Source organism: Mauremys mutica, chromosome 7 (genome assembly GCF_020497125.1).
Source record: "Mauremys mutica isolate MM-2020 ecotype Southern chromosome 7, ASM2049712v1, whole genome shotgun sequence".
NCBI classification, from domain to species: Eukaryota; Metazoa; Chordata; order Testudines; family Geoemydidae; genus Mauremys; species Mauremys mutica.
The window spans coordinates 11,638,027-11,658,772 of NC_059078.1; positions in this window are offsets into that span (position 1 = coordinate 11,638,027).

Sequence of the window (20,746 nt, forward strand, 5' to 3'; positions counted from 1 at the left end):
ATCAGTGTATATTCTGCATTGTGCTGCTTAGCCGTATTGCTGGGATTGCATTGCAGATGGCCTCATGATCCAGCTGGAATTGGACTGCCCATTGGAATGGCACAGTTGCAAATACGGCGATAGAATAGCTGGCAGCCTTCTATGGTGCATGTCTATTGAGAGGCTTTGAATCTGCTGAAGTCACACTGCCGATCTCCTCCTCCTCAATCACCCCATGTATGGCTGCTTTGTTCTTCCTGGGGTAGCTGTGATATTGATACAAAGTGCTTCTGTTTCCCACACCCCTTGCACTGTTGCCCATAACCTGGGCATTTTTCCATCTGCCTTTCATGGTTCTTTACACAGTACATGCACTGGACCATGATGTCTGTATTTTCAGTCAGTCTATCTCTGTCCTGCTTCCTTGAGCCTGTATGCTGCTTCTGCACTAGTAACTGATTATGTTGATCCTTTCCCTGGACAGTTTGGCCACCCTTGTTATTTGGAGACATGTCTCTATGGTTAGATCTCTCAACAGCTCCCATAAGCTGGAATCACAAACAATCCTTTTTCCCCACAAACAATCCTTCCACAAACAATCCTTTCTTTAATTAGGGAATTTTTAATGTTTCCAAAATTACCTGTGTATGTCACTTCTCAGCTCTGTATTGTGAGTATCTATTCCCTCAGTTGCTTCTTGGTTTGAGGAAAAAAAAAAAAGCCCAAACAATATGTCTCTACAGTCTCATTCTGTCTGCAGTAGGGTGACCAGACAGCAAGTATAAAAAATCGGGACAGGGGGGTGGGGAGTAATAGGAGCCTATATAAGAAAAAGACCCAAAAATCGGGACTGTCCCTATAAAATCGGGACATCTGGTCTCCCTAGTCTGGGGTCACAGTACACATCAAAACCCTTTATCAGCCGTTCCAGTGTTCCAGGCATTATTTCTGGCCACAGTGTTCATTCACGTCTTGTCCTTTCCCCCCGAAATATACTAAAACAGCTTTACCTTCATTTTCTCATCTTTGTCCCCCGTGGTCTGCTCTTTATACAGAGCCAATTTTTGCATCCACTTTTTCCATACTTGGGCAAGGTTTTTTCTCTTGAAATCCAGCATTCCTGGTTGTCTGAGTCCTTGTGTCCTTTCATGTTTCCTGTTTGCTCTATCTAGGTGCTGCTTTGTTTTCCTGTTAACCACATTCTCTTCTTGCTGCAGGGTCTCACCAATGTGACTACTACCACCATGTTTCATGAACTGCATGCTGGGTAAAAATAATACAAGAGGACTCCATTGTTTGTAAAATTAAACTGGCTTTTTACAAATGCTAGAAATTTGTTGATATGACATAGCTGAAAGCAATGGCTTACAATGGGCATGTGACCTGCACAGACAGTCACTGGGGAGACAGCACTATTTAAACGAGGTACAATATTATGTATAAAGAACAGTTATCAAAGTCATAGGGTCACCTGTTCATGTTATGCACTATGCACCTGTAATTAATGGACATTGACGTCACTGGAGATTTACAGAGCTGTGAGAGCAAAGTCTGGCTTTTAATGTCTTTCGTGCAATGATTACAGGTTGTGTTAAACACATACCCACAAGTAACTCAGCCTAATGCCAGAGGAATACAGGTTATTTTATTGATATACTAATGGGTATTTTAATATTTCTGCATGTCAATCAGGCCCAGATCCTCAAAGCTACTTAGGCACCTAACTTCCATGGGAGTTAAGTGCCTAGATACTTTTGAAGATCTGGGCCATAATGGTTAAGACCTGTACTTTAAAGTTGTACCATTGCGTGGAAGGTGTCCCAATATTACCTTGCTAGGACTTGTGAAGCTCAGATCCAGCAAAAGTTTTATTTTCCATTATACAAAATATTGGTGCATCCAAAGCAGACGGTGATGAGGATGCACACCAGAAACTGGAAGTGAGGTTCAGCGTTTGCTATGAGGATGAACTTGATCCATGTACGTTTTTCTTTCTTTCTTAGTTTCTACCTTTGCGTTAAGTGTGGCACTCCCGTGTATCCATGTCAGGGTCATTTTATAACCGCTGGCTAGAAAGAGGTTTGGACTCAGTTCCCTCCATAGGGAATATGGACCTGATCCAAAGCCCACTGAAATCAACGAAAAGACTCCCATTGACACCAGTACATTTGAATCACACCTTAAAAACTGAATGTTGTTGGAAGAGCTAAAATCCTTTGTGTCATTAGCCTGGTAAGGTGAAATTGAAAGAGGAATAGTGCTGTAAGTCCTACAGATGGAGGCTGGTATTTCAATGGAGAAAGGTTCTTCTTTCTCTTTGCCTTTTTTGCTCTGATTTCTGGTGGTCACTATAGCAACAGGAACTAGCGAAATGAAGAACTGGAGCACACACACTTCAGTATGACAAGTTCAATTTACAGTCAGCTCAGCAATGTAACTCAAATCTATGTCATACTTAATGAGCATCAATACCACAGGTAACAGATCAGCCTGGGGTTTCTATGGGCTACCATGTGGGGAAACCTCAATTTGAGTGTATCCCCTGGTCTTCCTCATTAAGGACACCGGTAAGAGTTGAAGCATTATCATTTAGTCTGGACTTCTGTCACAGCTGTCAGATGTGTCACAGATGACATGAATTTTAATGGCTTTTTTTTTGTTATGCCCCCGATTTTTGATGCTTTGGGTATTTTTGTATGTGAGTGAGCTGGGGAAAATTTCAGCAAGAAGTATGAAGTTAAACAGACTGGACCCTTATGGGAAAGTAATAAGGACTGGAACCTGAGTAACAGCATTACAGTGACATGAATGACCAGATCAATGGACTTGGAGTCTCAAGGGGTCATTAAAAAAGTCACAAAATAATTAATTTGTAGAGGCAAAGTGGGGTTTACAACATAACCCAATGGCAACACTATGTAAAAAATTAACTACAGTGTAAATAGTCTCTAACTAAAAACAGAAAGACAAAGACAACTACAAATGTTGCACGTGACCATATGGAGCCGTATCAAGTCACTAGCATGGGAGTGACTGTGCTAATGATGGGATTGAATTAGTATTCATACATTTGTATTGAAGAGAGTATGTTAATATCAGTGTTAAAGGTACAGAGCATACTTAGGGTGAAAGAGATCTTTTCGGAAGCCTCAGCAGACTCAGAGCAGAGTGCTTGGTGGATAATAAAATTGCTGTGTCTTCGCTCCTGAGTGCTTTTATTGCATGTTACAGTGAGGGGTATGCTTTGCTGAGATTCCATGACTTTTGCCCCTTTGCATCACAAGCAGCCAATGCATTCTTGAGATTACTGCCATTATGATCAGGGACAAGCCACTGTTGGTTTTAGAGTGGGTCGGATTGGGGCTGCTGTTTGCACTCCAATGTCATACTCATTAAGGCTCTGATCCTATCATTGGACCTGTGCATGGTACCTCTGCAGAATCTCATTGATGTTAAAGGGGCTCCACAGGGGAGATGGAGTCTGCCATATGGAACAAATGGCAGGATCAAGGCTTCAGATATCATGGTGATGGCCATGGTATAAGAAACTGAATAGAATAGATGTTGCTGAACTATGGAGGGTTGACTTCAGAGAAAGGTAAGTGTGTGTGTGTGTGTGTGTGTGTGTGTGTGTGTGTGTGTGTGTGTGTGTGTGTGTTTTGGGGGGGGCATATGAAAATTAAGAGAAAATTTGGCAACCCAGATGTATGATTTTGCTATCCACAACCAAATGTCTCAGTGGCTTCAAAAGTGTGTGTGTGTGTGCACACTATGAGCCGAAGAGTTGATGAGAGCCCTCCATTTCGTTTGACTGGCTCTTCTGGATCAATAACCCCCTTCAGATAGACAATGACCAACAAAGAAAGATGAAGGAAACTCTCTTGGAACTGGCTTGTAAAGAATGAAACCGGTTGGAAGACGGATATAGAATTTCCTATATGTATGCTGATGCAATCACCTTTCTTACCTGATACAAAAGTATTCTAATTAGGTTCAAATTAACTTTAGTTTTAAGTAAACTGAAAACTGCTGGATGCTTAATTAAAGCCCTGCTACTAGGAGGTGCTGCATACCTTCAACCTCTACCGACATCAATGGGAGTTATAGGGTGCTCAGCACCTAGGGTGACCAGATCACACAGGTGAAATATCGGGACATGGGGAGGGAGGAGGTCGGAACAAAAAAAAAAAAGGCCACTGGAGCTCCACTCTCCCCCCCCCCCCGCGTGCCTCCGCTCCGTCTCCGCCTCCCCCGTCCCTCCAGCACTTGCGCCACCATACAGCTGATCAGCGCAAGCCGGGGGTGGGGGGAAGGAGGAATGCGGCATGCTTGGGGAAAAAGGCGGGGCCAGGGTGGGGATTTGGGGAGGAATCCAATGGGGGAAGGAGGGGGCGGAGGCGCAAGCCCCCTCCGGGCTCCACTCCGCCTGTGAGCAGAGGCAAAATATTGAGACAATTCGCGTCCCGACCGAAGGTAGGGTGGGACGCGGGACAAATAAGCAAATATCAGGACAGTCCCGATAAAATTGGGAGGTCTGGTCACCCTATCAACACCTTACAAGCTCAGGCCCAGGGACTGAACACTGATGGTGGGGTGCTGCTAGATGAAAGCATAATTATTTAATGATTAAAACATCAGTTTGTTAAATACAATATTACATTCATTGTTGGACTTGTAATTTATTATGACAAGATGCAATCTGGTGTAATGTGTCGTTAAAAGACAGTGTTTTGCGGGGCCTAGTATTGATATATTCAAATTTAATATGAGGGAGGAGACAATGATCTTAGCGTGAAGGTGGTGGACTGGGCCATAGGTGATCAGCATTCAATTCCTGGCCCCGTCATAAACTTTGTGTGTGACTTTGGTCAAGTCACTTCATCTATCTGTGCCTCAATTCCCAGGCATCTGCGTGTATGTTGGAGCCCTTTCACCTTGACCGTTTGTCAGTCTTGCATGTCAAGATCGTTGGAGCAGGGCCTGTCTCTTACTCTGTTTGGTTAGCACAGTGAAGCCCCAACTTCAGCTGGTGCCCCTAGGCACTGCTGTAATACAAATAATAAAAATTATAGACAATAATGCTCTTGGGCTAGGCTGCTGGGACTTAGCTTTGGTACATAATCATGGGCTGATTTAAGAGGGATTTTTTTATGCAACATTATGTTTCAAATGGTGCTGTTAGACTTCAGATTGTTTTGTGGCAGAATACAATGCAGCAAAGTAGGGCAGGTACTACAGGATTAAGACTCCAGCCAGTCAAAGGGAAATCAGTTGTTGCAAGGTAACCATTAAGTAATCAGAGCTCAAAAGGGCTTATATAAAAGCTGCACGAAAATAAGAATTGCTTTTTAGAGCCTTGGTAAAATACACGCTGCAAGCAATAAAATAATAAGGCCTCTGCAATCATTGCAAGACTATGTTTACGGTATATACATGGTTGATGGATGCTGTCTTAGTAACCAGGTTGCTAATTGTAAAGCATACTTATTTCATAGTGATAGTGTGTTTAGGCTGTGTGGTATGTTATCATAATTAGGGCTAGATGTTTCATTTAGACATAGCCATGTGCTGCATTAGCTTAAGGGGAGCCGAGGGAACGATTGCACCTGATGTAAGGCTTACTCACCAGCTTTACATTGGCATAAGGCCATTGAGTTCAGGGGAACCACAGATTTATACCCATGTAGATGAAAGGAAAATCAAGTCCATGGTGCCAAAGGGAGGCAGGACCCCATGACGATCTCCCGGCTACATAGACTGAACGTTGCTTTGATCACATCTGTCACACTGTGGTGGGGGTCCCTCATACACAGCATTTGACAGTGTCTGAGACCACTGTCCCTAGTTGGCTGCTTATTATAAGGCCAACACGATATAATTAATTCTGCACAGTGAGTTCCAGCTGTGTTTCGGTGTGTCTGCATGCTGGCAGGTGGAGCTTTGACACTTCAGCAAACTGCTGTGTGAGTTTGAATACATTTTCCTGTGGTTTTGCATGAGAGTTATGGGCACTAGACTGTATGTGTCATGATTTGCCAACCTGGACGACGACGGCACTACAAATTGTCTGCTTGGAGTACAGCTACACTGCAATGTAAGCCCAGAGTTAGTGGGACGCAAGTCAGATGACCTGTGTTAGGGAACCCTGGGCTTGAGCATCTACATTGTATTTTAACCTTAGGTTAAGAATGGTCTGACCCTGCTCGAAGCTGGGGCTCTGTTGTCCATACTGCAATGCAGAGACCTGAGTCAAAGTAACCGTATCCCGGAGTACCTAGCAACCCCCTGTAATGTGCACTGTTACTACTCTAGCCCTAGGGTCATGGTGCACTATGGGAAAATGCTGCTGCCCACCCTGCACATTACAGGAAGTTTGAACTGCCCACCAACAAAGCCTGCTGAGCACTCATATAATTCTGTGCACTCCCAGCTACCAGAGCCAGCAACATGGAGGAGGCGCCATTTGACAAACTTCTCTTGCTTGAGCTTTCACTCCTTTGTCAGGAAACTGGCAGAGCACTCATGAGGCGCTGGTGGACCGTTTTCTGTCCCTGATTTCCTGATGGATCTGCCGGAGGAGGAGGAGGAGTACCCTGGCATTGCAGCTTCTCACTGGCAGATGTTGCGCAGTATAATTGGCATAGCTGCTGATGCCCCTATGTAACCCACCAGTTCCGTTAGTAGGGCCACCAGCGCAGACTAGTGGGACCACATCATCATGCAGACCTGGGATGACCAGCTGTAGGTCCAGAACTTTTGCATAAAGAAAACACCATTTATGGAGCTTTGTGAGCAGCTTGCCGCTGGCATCCGGCATCGAGCGTCACACACGAGGTCATCCTTGCTGGTGCAGAAGCGAGTTATTATAACCATCTGGCAGCTGGCTAACCCAGACTGCTATGGGGCCATAGCCAACCAGTCTGGGGTTGGAAAGATGCCTATGGATAAAGTGATGGCCACGGTAACTGCGGCAAACAGGTGAGTGGTTTACCCCAAGGTGGCAGGTATTAAAGCTATTCCAGAGGTAATTGCTGGCTTTGACAGAATGTGGTGTCCTAGCTGAGGCGGTGCTATTGATGGGACGCGTGTGCCCATAGTTTGCCCTCCTCAAGGAGCAACTGAGTACATAAACTGCAATGGGTTTGCCACTTGGGAGTCTACATTCATGGACTGGGATGTTGTTCCCGCCAAATGACATTGATATAAATGGTGTTACTGTCCCCACTGTTATCCTAGGGCTCTCATGTGTCCTCTTTTGCCTTGGCTTATGAAACACCCTCATTTCAGAGACCCCAGCAGGTGTAGAATGGTTGTTGAATGTGCTTTAGGCTGATGAAAATCATGCTGGAGATGTTTACAAAGCCCTTTTGGAGCCAGTGCCATTAATACTGTCCACATTACTGGGGCTTGCTGTGCTTTTCACTTTTTATTATTATTATAATTGGAGATATACCAATCTCCTAGAACTGGAAGGGACCTCAAAAGGTCATTGAGTCCAGCCCCCCGCTTTCACTAGCAGGACCAAGTACTGATTTTTGCCCCAGATCCCTAAGTGGACCCTTCAAGGATTGAACTTACAACTCTAGGTTTAGCAGGCCAATGTTCAAACCACCAAGCTATCCCTCCCACCAAACATGTTCACTACCTGCTGGAGGCCAGGGATGAGCCATTTACCCATGAATGGACCAGTGACAGTGAAGGGATGCTGGTTCGGTACCCGCAGGCAGAAAGTGCAGCTACTACTGCAGGAGCTGGTTGCACCTGGGCAGCAGAAGTAAGGGATGTTTTGTGTGCTCACATAATGGACTTGGAAGAGGGAGGACTAGTACCTGTATCAATGTGCTTGGAGGGAGGAAGCTGGCTCATTGTGAGGGGCAGTGCTTGGGAGGAGGCTCACCTTGGTTGCCATGCAATGTAAGTCAGAATGCCATGATGACAAATGAATTTGTTTGTGGTGGGAGGAAGAGACACAAGGGCTGTACAGATGGAATTGATTGAAAAATGAATGGCTGTACCTAGGTAAGCAGAGCAATACCGTTTGCTTTGTCAGGCTTAACATGTTTTTAGCTTTATTATCTCCACTCATGATTGTATGATAGCAAGAAACTTTCCTGCAAACATAACGTACTTTATTTGTAAACAGGTCTTAAAACAGTAAAGCGCTCACATGCTCTTGTGCCAGGATAAAACCACAAAGCCCCAAAGCAAGGGAAGGAATTAGTTAATACTCAACACAGTCCTATCGCTGCATGTCCCCTGGCCCCAAGTTCTCCTTTCCCTTCTTTATATGCTTAGCCCTCACTTGGTGCTGGAGGAGAGGGGGGTGGAGGTTTTCACCTGGGAGGGGTGGAAAAAGGAAGGCTGCACAGGGTTTAGTTGCCTGGTCCAGCTGCTCATGAGACCTTAATACTTGGCCCGCCCTGACGGGGAGTTGTCCAAACTGCTGCTGAGCTGAGGTTACGTTGCTGTGGCATCATGTGGGAGAGGCAGTTCTTGCAGCCATTATAGCCAGGAGCTCTGTCCTCCTCTCTTAGCTAGGGTGACCACGTTTCCCTATGCTGAATATGGGACACCTGGTAAAATTACTCGTATTCAAGCGAGTTCAACGGCAATCGACCAGAACTAGGCAGTACAAACGTTTAAATTAACATCAAGTTGACTGAGCCCCTGCTAAAAATAAATACTGCCTAGCTGGATTCTTTGTATTTACCTTCTTAGTTTTAAGGCTTTAGGGTTCACACAGGGAGGGGTGACACACACACAGCCCTACAGCCCTCACACACACACAGGGAGGGGTGACACGCACAGCCCTACAGCCCTCTCACACACACGGGGAGAGGTGACACACACACAGCCCTACAGCCCTCACACACACACGGGGAGGGGTGACACACGCACAGCCCTACAGCCCTCACACACACGCAGGGAGGGGTGACACACACACAGCCCTACAGCCTTCACACACACATGGGGAGGGGTGACACACGCACAGCCCTACAGCCCTCACACACACACACACACACACAAGGGTGACACACACACAGCCCTACAGCCTTCACACACACACGGGGAGGGGTGACACACACATAGCCCTACAGCCCTCACACACACACGGGGAGGGGTGACACACACACTGCCCTACAACCCTCACACACACACAGGGAGGAGTGACACACACAGAGCCCTACAGCCCTCACACACACATGGGGAGGGGTGACACACACACAGCCCTACAGCCCTCTCACACACACACACACACACACACACACAGAGGTGACACACACACAGCCCTACAGCCCTCACACACACACGGGGAGGGGTGACACACACACAACCCTACAGTCCTCATACACACACAGGGAGGGGTGACACACACACAGCCCTACAGCCCTCACACACACACGGGGAGGGGTGACACACACACAGCCCTACAACCCTCACACACACACACACGGAGGAGTGACACATACACAGCCCTACAGCCCTCACACACACACACACACACACACACACACACACACGGGGAGGGGTGACACACACACAACCCTACAGTCCTCATACACACACGGGGAGAGGTGACACACACACAGCCCTACAGCCCTCACACACACACGGGGAGGGGTGACACACACACACACACACACACGGGGAGGGGTGACACACACACAACCCTACAGTCCTCATACACACACAGGGAGGGGTGACACACACACAGCCCTACAGCCCTCACACACACACGGGGAGAGGTGACACACACACACACTCCCATACACCTCTTTCACACAGAGGGGGTGACTGACTGACCGGACCCTCCCTGCTTGGCGCACTCAGCCCTTCATGCCTGGCTGGGCCCCTGGGATGGACCTACCTCTCCTGGTACCTGGCGCCGCATCTTCCCGAGGCAACACATGGGCGGACGGGGGGGGGGGGAATGCAGGGTCACATGCTCCCCCTTCCCAAGTTTCTGCCAGGGTTCACACCAGAATGTGGCCAGCAGCAGCCTTTTGACATTGTGTAGGAGGGAAGCATAGGAACCGCTTCCAGCTGCAGGGAAGGAGGCGCGGGGGAAGGGATGACCTGGCTTCTATCTATGCAGAGCTCAGCTCTTCCCCCTCGCACCCCTCGTAGCTGGAAGCATCTTGTCTCTTCCTGCCCGCACAGTGTCGAAAGGCAGCTAGCACCTCCAGGCTGCTGCTGGCCACCAACATAACCCATCTGCGTCCTGTCCCTGGCTACAGCACGGGCAGGAAGGGGTTAAGCCCTAAGGCGGCATTGTGCACCAGGCCCAGGGAACCTGACTGCAGGGGCTTCAGCGAACCCGGCCAGAGAGGTGGCTCAGCAGGGGAGGGTGCCTAGGGGATGAAGCAGCCCCAGGCTCCCTGGGGGCAAGACCCAGGGCGGTTGGTGTGTGTGTGAAGAGGGTGCTAAGCCCCTGCCCCAGAGGCTGATGTGGAGCCTGCAGGTTTGGGGCGGGAACAGGCTGGAAATCGCTCCCCGCATGGCCACTCCAGAGCTTAGCTGAGGGGCGAGAGGATTCCCTGTGACAGCACTGTGCAGGGCTTTGAAACATGCAGGGCTCGGCTCCTCCTGGCCAGCGCCCCGGGCCAGAGGGTCTTGGGCTCTCCCAGGGCACCGGCTTAGTCAGAGGCACTGTGGGAAGGAAGGAGCCTGCCAGCCAGGCTGTTGGTGAGCTGAGCGCTCCGGCCAGGGACTGGTTCTCCACTCAGCACTGGCAGGAGGATGTGACTCACCAGTGAGGAGATGGAGGAGCAGCGGGGTTGGGCAGGGGAAGGGGCAAAGCAGAGAGAGGACAGTAAACAGGGAAGCATGTAAAGGGCTGATGGGTGGGCAGGAGAGGCAACACCTAACCGGCTGCTGCCTGGCGCCTGCCCGCACTCACCAGCCACCGCAGCTCGCAGCCAGCACTGGTCACGCAGCAGGGGCTGTGCTGACGGACCAGCAGGGAGAGTGGCCTGGCCCCGCTGCTGCATCTTTGCCCCGCTACCAGCCCCATCATTGGCCAGTGGACCCTCCCCCCACTCAACGCTGGCGGGCAGGCGGCTGGTGAGCAGGGATCTGGCCAGCAGCAGGATCTGCCAGTACTTATGGGGGGGGGGAGGGAGGAGACAAAAAATATGAGACAATTTGCCCATTTCAAAGAAAAAGTCAGGCCACCTTCAGGAGGGGTTAAATACGGGACTGTCCCTTTAAAAAAGGGGTCATCTGGTCACCCTCCTCTTAGCCACCAGTCCTGTTCCAGGAACTGCATTGCAAGTGCCAGCTCCCCCTTGCTGAAACACACCCTCTCCACCTGGGCGGCGTGCCTCAGTCTCTCCGCCTGCCTGTCAGCCTGCCATTGGTCCAGTGGTTTGCTCCTCTTCTTCTGATGCTGGACCTGCTGGTCCACCCTCTCAAGAGCATCGACCATAACTTCATCATGGAAATGCTTCCTTCTGGAGCGGTCCAGGAGGGTACGCTGGACTAGGGATTGAGTTCCTGAAGAACAGCAGGCAGTATGGCTTGCGTGTCCTGAAACAGGGCAAGAAACAGAGGCCTATTGTTTAACGTAGCTACGTGGCGGAACACCGACATAATACGTCTGGCATCTCAAGGACTTAAAATGTAACAGCTCTAAAGTGAACCTGCGCATATTGTGAAGGGGAGACTTCAGTGCTCGCACTGACTCGTGGCACAGCCTTGTTAACCGTAGCTATAGAAGCGCAGAGCTAATGGTAAGTTTAAAATTAAAACCTTTACTCTGCTTCATAAACATTTCATAACTAATTGCCATCTAGGGATGGAGGGGTGTATAGCACCCTGGCTGCAAAAGGCTTTTTTCTGTTATTTCAGGCTGTTCATATTTTGGAAGACATAACAGCTCTTGTGGTGTCCTATTGGCAGAGGGACACGTTATTCCAAGCTGCTGAAGAGAAACTTGCAGTGTATGAGCAGAAGTATTCAAATGACTAGACACCAAACAGCACATTTGTAAGTGGGGTGGACTAATCAGCCATACAGAGGGGCCTGGAAAATACACTCTTCCCCGCAGTATGACAAACTATCTGGAGTTCCTGCGTCAGGAAAAGTTTTGCAGCGATCAGCAGCCAGGATTGGGGCAGAGGCCATGAGGAAATTGACATGATGCTGTGTTAGCATACACATGGCTTTCCCTGCTAGTCCTGTACCCAAAACTCTGGGAAATCTGCAACTTTCCTCCACCCTTGCTTGGATTCCCTCTAACTGAAGTGGACTAGATTTGAAAATAGAGAATACTGTTTCCCAAACACGCATGAACAGTTTACTGTTCACAGGCAGCTGCACAGACCCAGGAGGAGCAATTAGAGAGTGGCAAATTTCTAATTACTGCAAGGAAAACAAGAATGACTGTAGCAAATCTCTGTGATATACCAGTTAAAATAACCTTTGCAGCTGTGTATGAAAGTTTGAAATTCCATGTTGCCATTTTAAACTGCACATGGTGGGGAGACGCCTACACGCTATGATACAGTCTGCCATTAGTGGGAGCCAGGAAATAACCATTTTTCCAGTGCTTCTTAAAGCGGAAATCCTTCTCATTACTGTAATAATAAGCTTTGAATTTGAATTATACACTTCCCAGGCTCTGGAGTGGCATCTCTCTGCACTGGGTTCTCTGTCACCCCAGGTAGGTAGAGGGTCCGTGGCTTCCCACAGTTTCCTGGGCTTCCACCCCGAGCCACTGTTACCCAGGCCAAACTCCAGTTTCTGGCCTGCCCAGGGGGTTTGGGTCCTGGGGGGAAGAGGAGGGGTAGGGGGCCAGGGCCATGACAGAAAGTGGGAGGGCCATGGACCTTTGGCCCCCCTGTTCCATCGCCCCGGCACATACTCCACACGGGCTGTTGGCACTAAGATTCAGGAGGTGCCAGACCTGGCAAACGCTCACGTGCATAGCCAGCACCCCGGAAAGACACATATGCACAGTTTAAGACCCTTTCCTTTATATTTACTCAGTGGATATCATCTCACTGTCTCCAGCATTAAAGCATTAAAATCCTCTCTGCTGAGAGTATCCTCTCTAATAAAAGCCCTGTGCCCTGCTATTGACATAACCTACACAATTCTGCACAGAAATGAAGCACGCTGCATCCTGAAGGCACACACGCACCTCTTTGCTTTCCTCACACACGGGAGGGTAGAAAACATAGATCTCCTCCTGTCACAGCCACAGCTCTGTCACAGACCTCAAAATAATCCATGGGTCTCACACGTACACCTCTGCCAAGCAGAGCTAACTACTGCCTCCATCATTCAGTACAGCTATATCTGACAGTGACCATGGTCATTTTATCTAGAGAGTGCATGCAGAGACATACTTAGCCTGCTCTCATATGCCAGCTTGCGGCTGACAACCCCTCCTTGGTAATAAAACCCCAGTGCCCTGCTAATGATATAACATACACAATTCTGCATTGAAACAATGCATACCGGATCCTGAGGGCACACATGCAGCTCTTCCCTGTGCTCATTCATACTGACAGGTGCAAAATATAGCTCTCCTCATATCCTACTGACACCTCAAAGGAACCCGCACCTGTCCTCATATCACAAACACGGTGTTACCAAACAGGCCCAAAGACTGCCCCCACCATTTAGTGTCTGTATGCCTAACACCTAAGGCACTGATTGCAACCGGCATGTGTGCAAATCAGTCCCATTAGCTACTTCCGGCTCTAGGTGAACAGGGTGCTGTGTGGCTGGGGGTTGGGGTTCACTAGCAGAGTTGGGGGATGCTCTGCCTCCCTCACCTGAGCCCCCAACCTGTCTCACCTCCCCTACCATCCATCCCCCTACCCATAGCCCCCCAAATCCCTCTCCCCTTATTCTCCCACTCCTCCACCCCCTCAGACCTCTCCCCGCTTATGAAACATTTGCACAGCTAATTTTTTCCCCAGAGACTTTGATTACATTCCACCCAAAATGAAATTGCCAGCCAACAACCTCCAGCCACTTAGTCCAACACTCCATTTGTCTTCGGTGGGAAGTGTGTGTAGTACCTTTCAGTTTAGCATTACAAGGCTGCTGAGGAAACTGCTTTTTTGGGCGGGCAGGGCCTGGGGCGGGGGAGTGTAATTTGGGAACCTCATGCTCAGAGGACTCCAAATGTAGGTCACTAACCCTATGCTGAATCATCCCGAGGCCTTCCAAATTTCAACGCTCTCCAACGACGCATGCCAATTTTAGAGGACGTGGCCTGGGCGACCTTTAAATGGGTATCATGATGCAGCTTCCACAACCGTGGTGTTCCTGTACCACTATACTATGTACATACAAACACAATTTCTGCCCACCATCACCAGCCTACTCCTTTGAACCAACCACTGATAAATATAGCCCAAAACAATGACATTAGTGAACTCTTTTTTCCAAATGAGACTAAACTGAATCCAAGATTGCTAATTTTACCGTTTTTGAGCATTTCTCATTGCCCCTCCAGCCCAGGCTCCCGTCTTGCTGAGCACTCCCTGTTGTGAATGGGAGTGCTACAGATGAAGAGGATAATCATCTTGAGACCAATAGTTCAGCAGGTAGATATCATGCTCTCTCTCTAGCTGTGACTTGACTGTGTTTGCTGCTAAACAAAAAGCGATGTCTTCTAGGAGGCCAAAACAGAGTTGTTGAATCTACTATGAAAGTTGCAAAAAGGGCAAAAATAGATTTGTTTCCACAACTCAAATTTTTGCCAGAGTTGCTTTTATGCTGCAAACTTTTGAGCAGTAACTGGTACCTATATTTGCAGCTGAGTACAGGGATTTGTGTTCAAGTAGCTCAGGCTATGTTTAAAGTACAATTATTGCAGCATTCATTCTTGTGTGTTACAAAATAATCTATTGTCAGTTATAACTACTGCTTATTAGAAGATTAGCATTCATGAAGAGGGTGGGATTTATCACATTTGGAGTTTAATAAGGAGATGTGAAAAGATGATTCTGTAAAAGCAGGATGAGCACAGTGAGGATAAAAAGTCAGCCAGCAGTACAAGCTCACTTTAAAACTATAACCACATCAGACTTGCAACCTTAAAGCAGATTAAGCTGAATCCATCTAATATCACATTTTGGCCTGGCTCTCGCTGATCTCCTCCTGGCCCGCTTGCCATTGTCATAAATGTAATGGTGCCAAAGCTGAACTCCTGCCTTTCTGACCAGCTTCTGCCTGCATTCTTTGTGTCACTGCAATTCTTCCTGTCTCTGAGGTCCATAACCTGCGTGGGGAGGGGAAGGGGTCATGCAACTCCTTCCTTTCCATTGGGCCACATGTCCAGGCACTGTCCACATCCTGACGCTTCTCCTTGAATAACATCCTAACAACTGACTATTTCTTTCTGTCCACACCACTAAAACCTTCATGTAGGCACCCACCATCTCCTGTTTGGATGACTGCGACCACCTCCTCCTAACAACCACCTCACCACACTCCAGTCTATACTAAATAGATCAGTTAAGGCAACTTCCACACCTGTTTGCCTCCTTCCACCTACTCATGTTTTCCACTCCAACAAATTCAAGATTCTTGTGCTCACCTTCAAAGGCCATTAAAACTCTTCCTCTTCCTCGGTAGCATTAACAAAGCTGATCTTAATCCTCATGTATCAGCTTCACCCTCAACTATCTCTATGCTTTCTTCAATGCGGCCCTTTTTGCTTCCTTGAACTAATACATATGGTTCCTTCCTCCTTCAAATCCTCACCCTCCTTAAAGCCCACACCTGGTGTGATGCCTGCAAGAAGTATGTTAGTAGTCCCATGGTTTTCATAGGCATGTGCTTGGTACCTGGCTGAATACGATCATGAGACCCATTCTCCTTTCTTCTTTCCCTTCTATTGGCTATTATGTTCAACTGTGGCATCTCATTTCAGATTAGATTGTAAGCACAATGGAGTCTTTACCCTGACTGGAACCACTGGGCATTATTAATATTATTCACGGTATCACAGGAACACCTTGAGAAACTAGAATGGGGCCCTTCTAAGAACCAAAATCACACAGGAAATCTATAGGGACTGAAGCCAGATCTCTTAAATCCCAGTCCAATGCCTTAGAACCTGATCTTTAAAGGGACTGGGGCACCTGCACGTGCAGGTTGGCAGATAGTAGAATTTTCAATTTGCCTAGCTGCCCCACTCCCATTTAAATTCATGGGAGTTAGGTACCTCCGCGCTTTTGAAAATCTCACTAGGTGCCTACCTGAGTCTTTAGATGCCTCAATTCCTTTAAGAATCTGGCACCCTTTAACAAAAGATCATTTTCCTTTCTTGTCTCATAGTAATGGTTTTGTTGCTTTAAGTGAGCAAAGGATTTCCGGCATGTGATTTTTTCCCTTAGTTAATGGGAGGCATGTGGCTGAAACCACACACGTTGCTTTAAAAATCCACCTTCCATGTTTTAAGCTCTATTCTGATCTTCTGTCTGTTTCATGTTCCACCCCCCATCTCTCAGGCTCTATGATCGTCAACACGAAAAGCACTCTAAAATGATCTTCTTTGGCTCAATCCAGCAGTCCCACTTTCATTCCTTTGTCTCAGAATCTCTGAGGACTTAAGGGAAAATTTGTTCACAATAGTTCGCTCTCTTTTTTTTTTTTTTTTGAGTGGTCTAAAGTTTTCCAGCAAAAACCCTAAATCACTTTCTGCACATTTGCCAAAAAGAGGAACAAGCTCACACATCAGGGGCTCCTTACAGTCCTCCATCTCCCTCTCCTCCCCCACAAGCACCCTGTGTGCAACCCTCCCCTTCCCCCTTTATTTCAGGGACCCCCTGCAGCCCCTCCCAAACCATCCCAGGGTTTTCCATTCTCTCCTCCTCCACATGCCAGTGGCTCTGTATATCCCCCACTCCTCCCCTGCATGCCATGGGTTCTATCCCTCACCCTTACCTTACCCCTACCTTTCTCATTTCCTTTCTGAGAGAGACATCTTTCAAACATTTCAAATTGTTCTGGGAGGGGAAGAAGGGCAGAGCTGAGATGGGGCTATAGTTATACTGGGCTGTGTAAATATTTGACCTCAACCAGTGTTTTCATCTATAGACAGCTCCAGGGGGAGTTAAACTCCTGGCTCTGCTAACCAGCTGCCAGGGGTTGTGTGTGTTCTGATTTCCCCTATTGGGTGTTTCCATTTTTCACCAAAATCAATAGGATTCTGCCCACTGATGCTTAGAACATTCCCTGGCATTTTGAAATTGATCAGATGCAGCATTCAAAAGTTATGTTACAGACAAAAAGATAATTGCCAATAGGTTGAGTATTGGGCTGTGCTTCACTCGGCCAATAACTAACTAACTAACAGGGGGCATCATTAACATGTAATATATTAAAGCAGCCTAGCCACTCAACTGCCTGAGGTACTGACAACTAATGCCTTACCTGGTATATTGGTGAGCGGATGGTTACAGAATGACACCAAGCTCCATTTGCAGGCTAGCTGCACAAACAATACAAGTCAAGATGGCAGAACCACCAGGTCAGAGTTCCTGAGGGTTGGGAAATGAAAATTCTCAATCTACCTGTTAATTTTCAAACACCTTTTAGTTTGGAGCTAGTTGCATGTTTCTGGACAGGACCTGTTAGTTTACAAAGTAATTGTCTATTTTATTTTCCTTGACTTTAATTTATATCTGCAATATGTAAAAAAAAGAATAAAATTCTGTCAAAGTTTTTGATTTGTATTTCAGTTGCTGCCATGGTGTTGTGATGATATTTTAGGGCCTAGAAACTGGATAATTGAAATCTGAATGGCGGAGTATTTTACAACCCAGAACAGGCACTAGGCCCTGGGATGCTCCATAGTCAACCTTATCACAAGCACAAAGTGTGGAGGAAAGCACAAGACAATATTGTAATTTCTGATTGGCCTCCCTAGAGCTCCACTCAGTGTCATTCCAGCTTGTTTGAGCACCATGTGATATTTGGTGGCATGTGTACGGACATCAAGAAAAATGGTCCTTTTGCCCCTTGAGCACCAATGGCAAAACACCCTTCTTCAATGATAACAGCTCTGACCTCTCCCAGAAGCCAAAATGTTCTTGGCCGCTCCTCCAACTGCCTCTCAAGTTGCCAAAAATGTCCTAGTTCTACCTTAAAAGTCACTACGCCCCCTCATCTCCCAACCCACCTCCACCCGTAACATGGACCCCGCTGCACTGGTTGCCTGCCAAAAACCTTCACTGCTCCTGCCAGTGACAGGAACCATTATCTAGCAACATCCTCCCCTTCTCCCAGAAGACTAAATGCCCATCGGGTCTGTAACATCCCGTAGTCAAAGCATTGTGCCTTCAGGGCTCTGGCATCCAACTTTGGGAGCTTGAGCACCAGCAGAGGTACAGCCCCTTGGGAAAGCCACTTTCAAGCACTGCAGGATGGACGTGGGCAGCGTTTCAGGGAGAAACTGAGGACAGGAACGTGGGACCAGCTGCTCCTTTGGGCAACAATGAGCCAATCATCTCCAAATCCCAGACAGCCAAAGATAAGGGCAAAGAAGTAGCAGTAGAGGCAAGTCTTTTGGTATGCTAACAACTCTCTGTTCTTAAAATTAAATTGCTGCTTAAATATATTTTTTCATAAGGTGGTTGATATTGTTTTGGATACTAGGCTTAAATAACTAGCTTTTAGCTGCTCTGGAATCTGGATACTCTGGCTTAATTATTTTGGACTCTGCTGTTATATAATTAGAGCTGTCTTGTTTACTAGCTGGTTTTCTGTTCTTTGCTCTGGGGCAACTTGTTTTATATTAAATTAAGTACCCAGAGCAATTGGCATCCAAACAGCTACAAATGTCAGCACAGAATGGTTATGGTTTATTCCGCCCCTAGGCAATTTTGACTTGTTTCCAGAATGGACACTGTGACTGTTATTTGGTATAGAATCACTTCCTTCCTCCACAACACATACTTTCTTTCATTCCATGCTGCATGGGGTTATATTTGGGGTGGAGACCATGCTGAACTTACTCTCAGCTCACGTCATGCTCTGGATCACACCGCAGCCTATGTGGTGATGCTGGCACCCTATTTAGGCTGTCCAAATGATACCATGGAGACAGTGAAGCTATAAACATTGGTAGAAAGCTGCCACAGACAGAGCTGGGCTCGGGATGCTGCTGCAGCCCAGAAACTGCTGAGAAGCCCTACTGCTCAGAAACTCACGACGGAAAATTCCAAGTTGCTATCCCGGCACCCTCTCTTATAAACACGTTTCCTTGGGTTTGCTGCCAAGTGGAGGATTGGCCCCATAGGGACAGCAAAATGAAATTGTAGGAACAATAAGGTTTTTACTTTTTGTTTGTTTAAGTGTAAGCTGTTCAGGGCCTGGAATTCACTCACTTCGTGCTCTAGTTTAGTTTATGTTTACAGTTCTGTCATCTTTATGAATTGCAACTAATTACAAAAAAAGTATGATCCTTTTATTACAGTTAATTTAAAAAAAACAAACTCTGCATCAAACTACCATCCACAACCTCCATTCGGAGGATCTCCCATAATGGGGTTGCTGGGGCTAACCCAAAGATTGAATGCACAGCAGCAGAGCTGGCATGTCTCCATTGTTAATGTTTTTGGTGGCAATATTTCTGTATTTAGCATTTAAAACTCTGCTCCTCTCCATGCCAGGAACACTGTGCCGGGAGCTCCACTCTGTGCACTAAAGAAAGACAGTGAGGCGTGCTTGAAAGTGCTTTAAATACCTAAACACATGGGAGACATTAGCTTGCAAAGGAAACATTTTACTGTAAAGTAATTTACAGTTCAATGAACTTATGGAAATAAATTGGCGTCCAAGTTAGTCAGGAAAGATATAAAAGTGAATTGCAAGGAGAGGTTCATCAGAGCAAAACCAAATAAAATGACTATCCCAGAGAAGGATAATGACAGAGAAACCCGCTAGCAGGATAACAGTTATCGGGGCAGTGGGGAAACATACCCACTAGATCTGTGCATATTGAAGCATCAGATACCCCCACAGAACCATTCCCTTCCTCACTATGCCAGCTGAGCCATCTCCAGCCAAGAATATTAAAGGAACTGGTACGAGATTGCAAGTCCAATAACAATGGTTCTTAATAAATCTGTAACCTTGGGGATCATACCCTGTAATTGGAGAGTTGCAAATATAGTACCTCTATTTAAGAAAAGAAAAAATGTGATCCGGCAAACTACAGACCCATTAGTTTCTCCTCAATTGTATGCAAGTCTTAGAGCAAATTTTGAAAGAGAGAGTAATTAATGACATAGAGGTAAACGGTAATTGGGATAAAATACAACATGGTTTTACAAAAGGTAGATCATACCAGGCCAACCTGATCTCTTTCTTTAGAAGATCACTGATTTTCCAGACAAAGGAAATGCAGTAGATCTGATCTATCTGGATTTCAATAAAGTATTTGATACAGTTCCACATGGGAAATCATTAGTTAAATTGGAGAAGATGGGGCTTAGTAAGAGAATTAAAAGGTGTGTAAGGAACTGGTTGAAGAGGAGACTACAAGGGGTCACACTGAAAGGTGCACTGTCAGGCTGGAGGGAGGTTACTAGTGGCATTCCTCAGGGATCAGTCTTGGGACCAATTGTGTTTAACATTTTCATAAATGACCGTGGCACAAAAAAGTGGGAGTGTGCTAATAAAATTTGCAATTGACACAAGGTGGGGAGATATTGCTAATATGGTGAAGGACAGAATATCGTACAAGAAGGTTTGGATGACCATGCAGACTGGAGTAATAGAAATGGGATGAATTTAA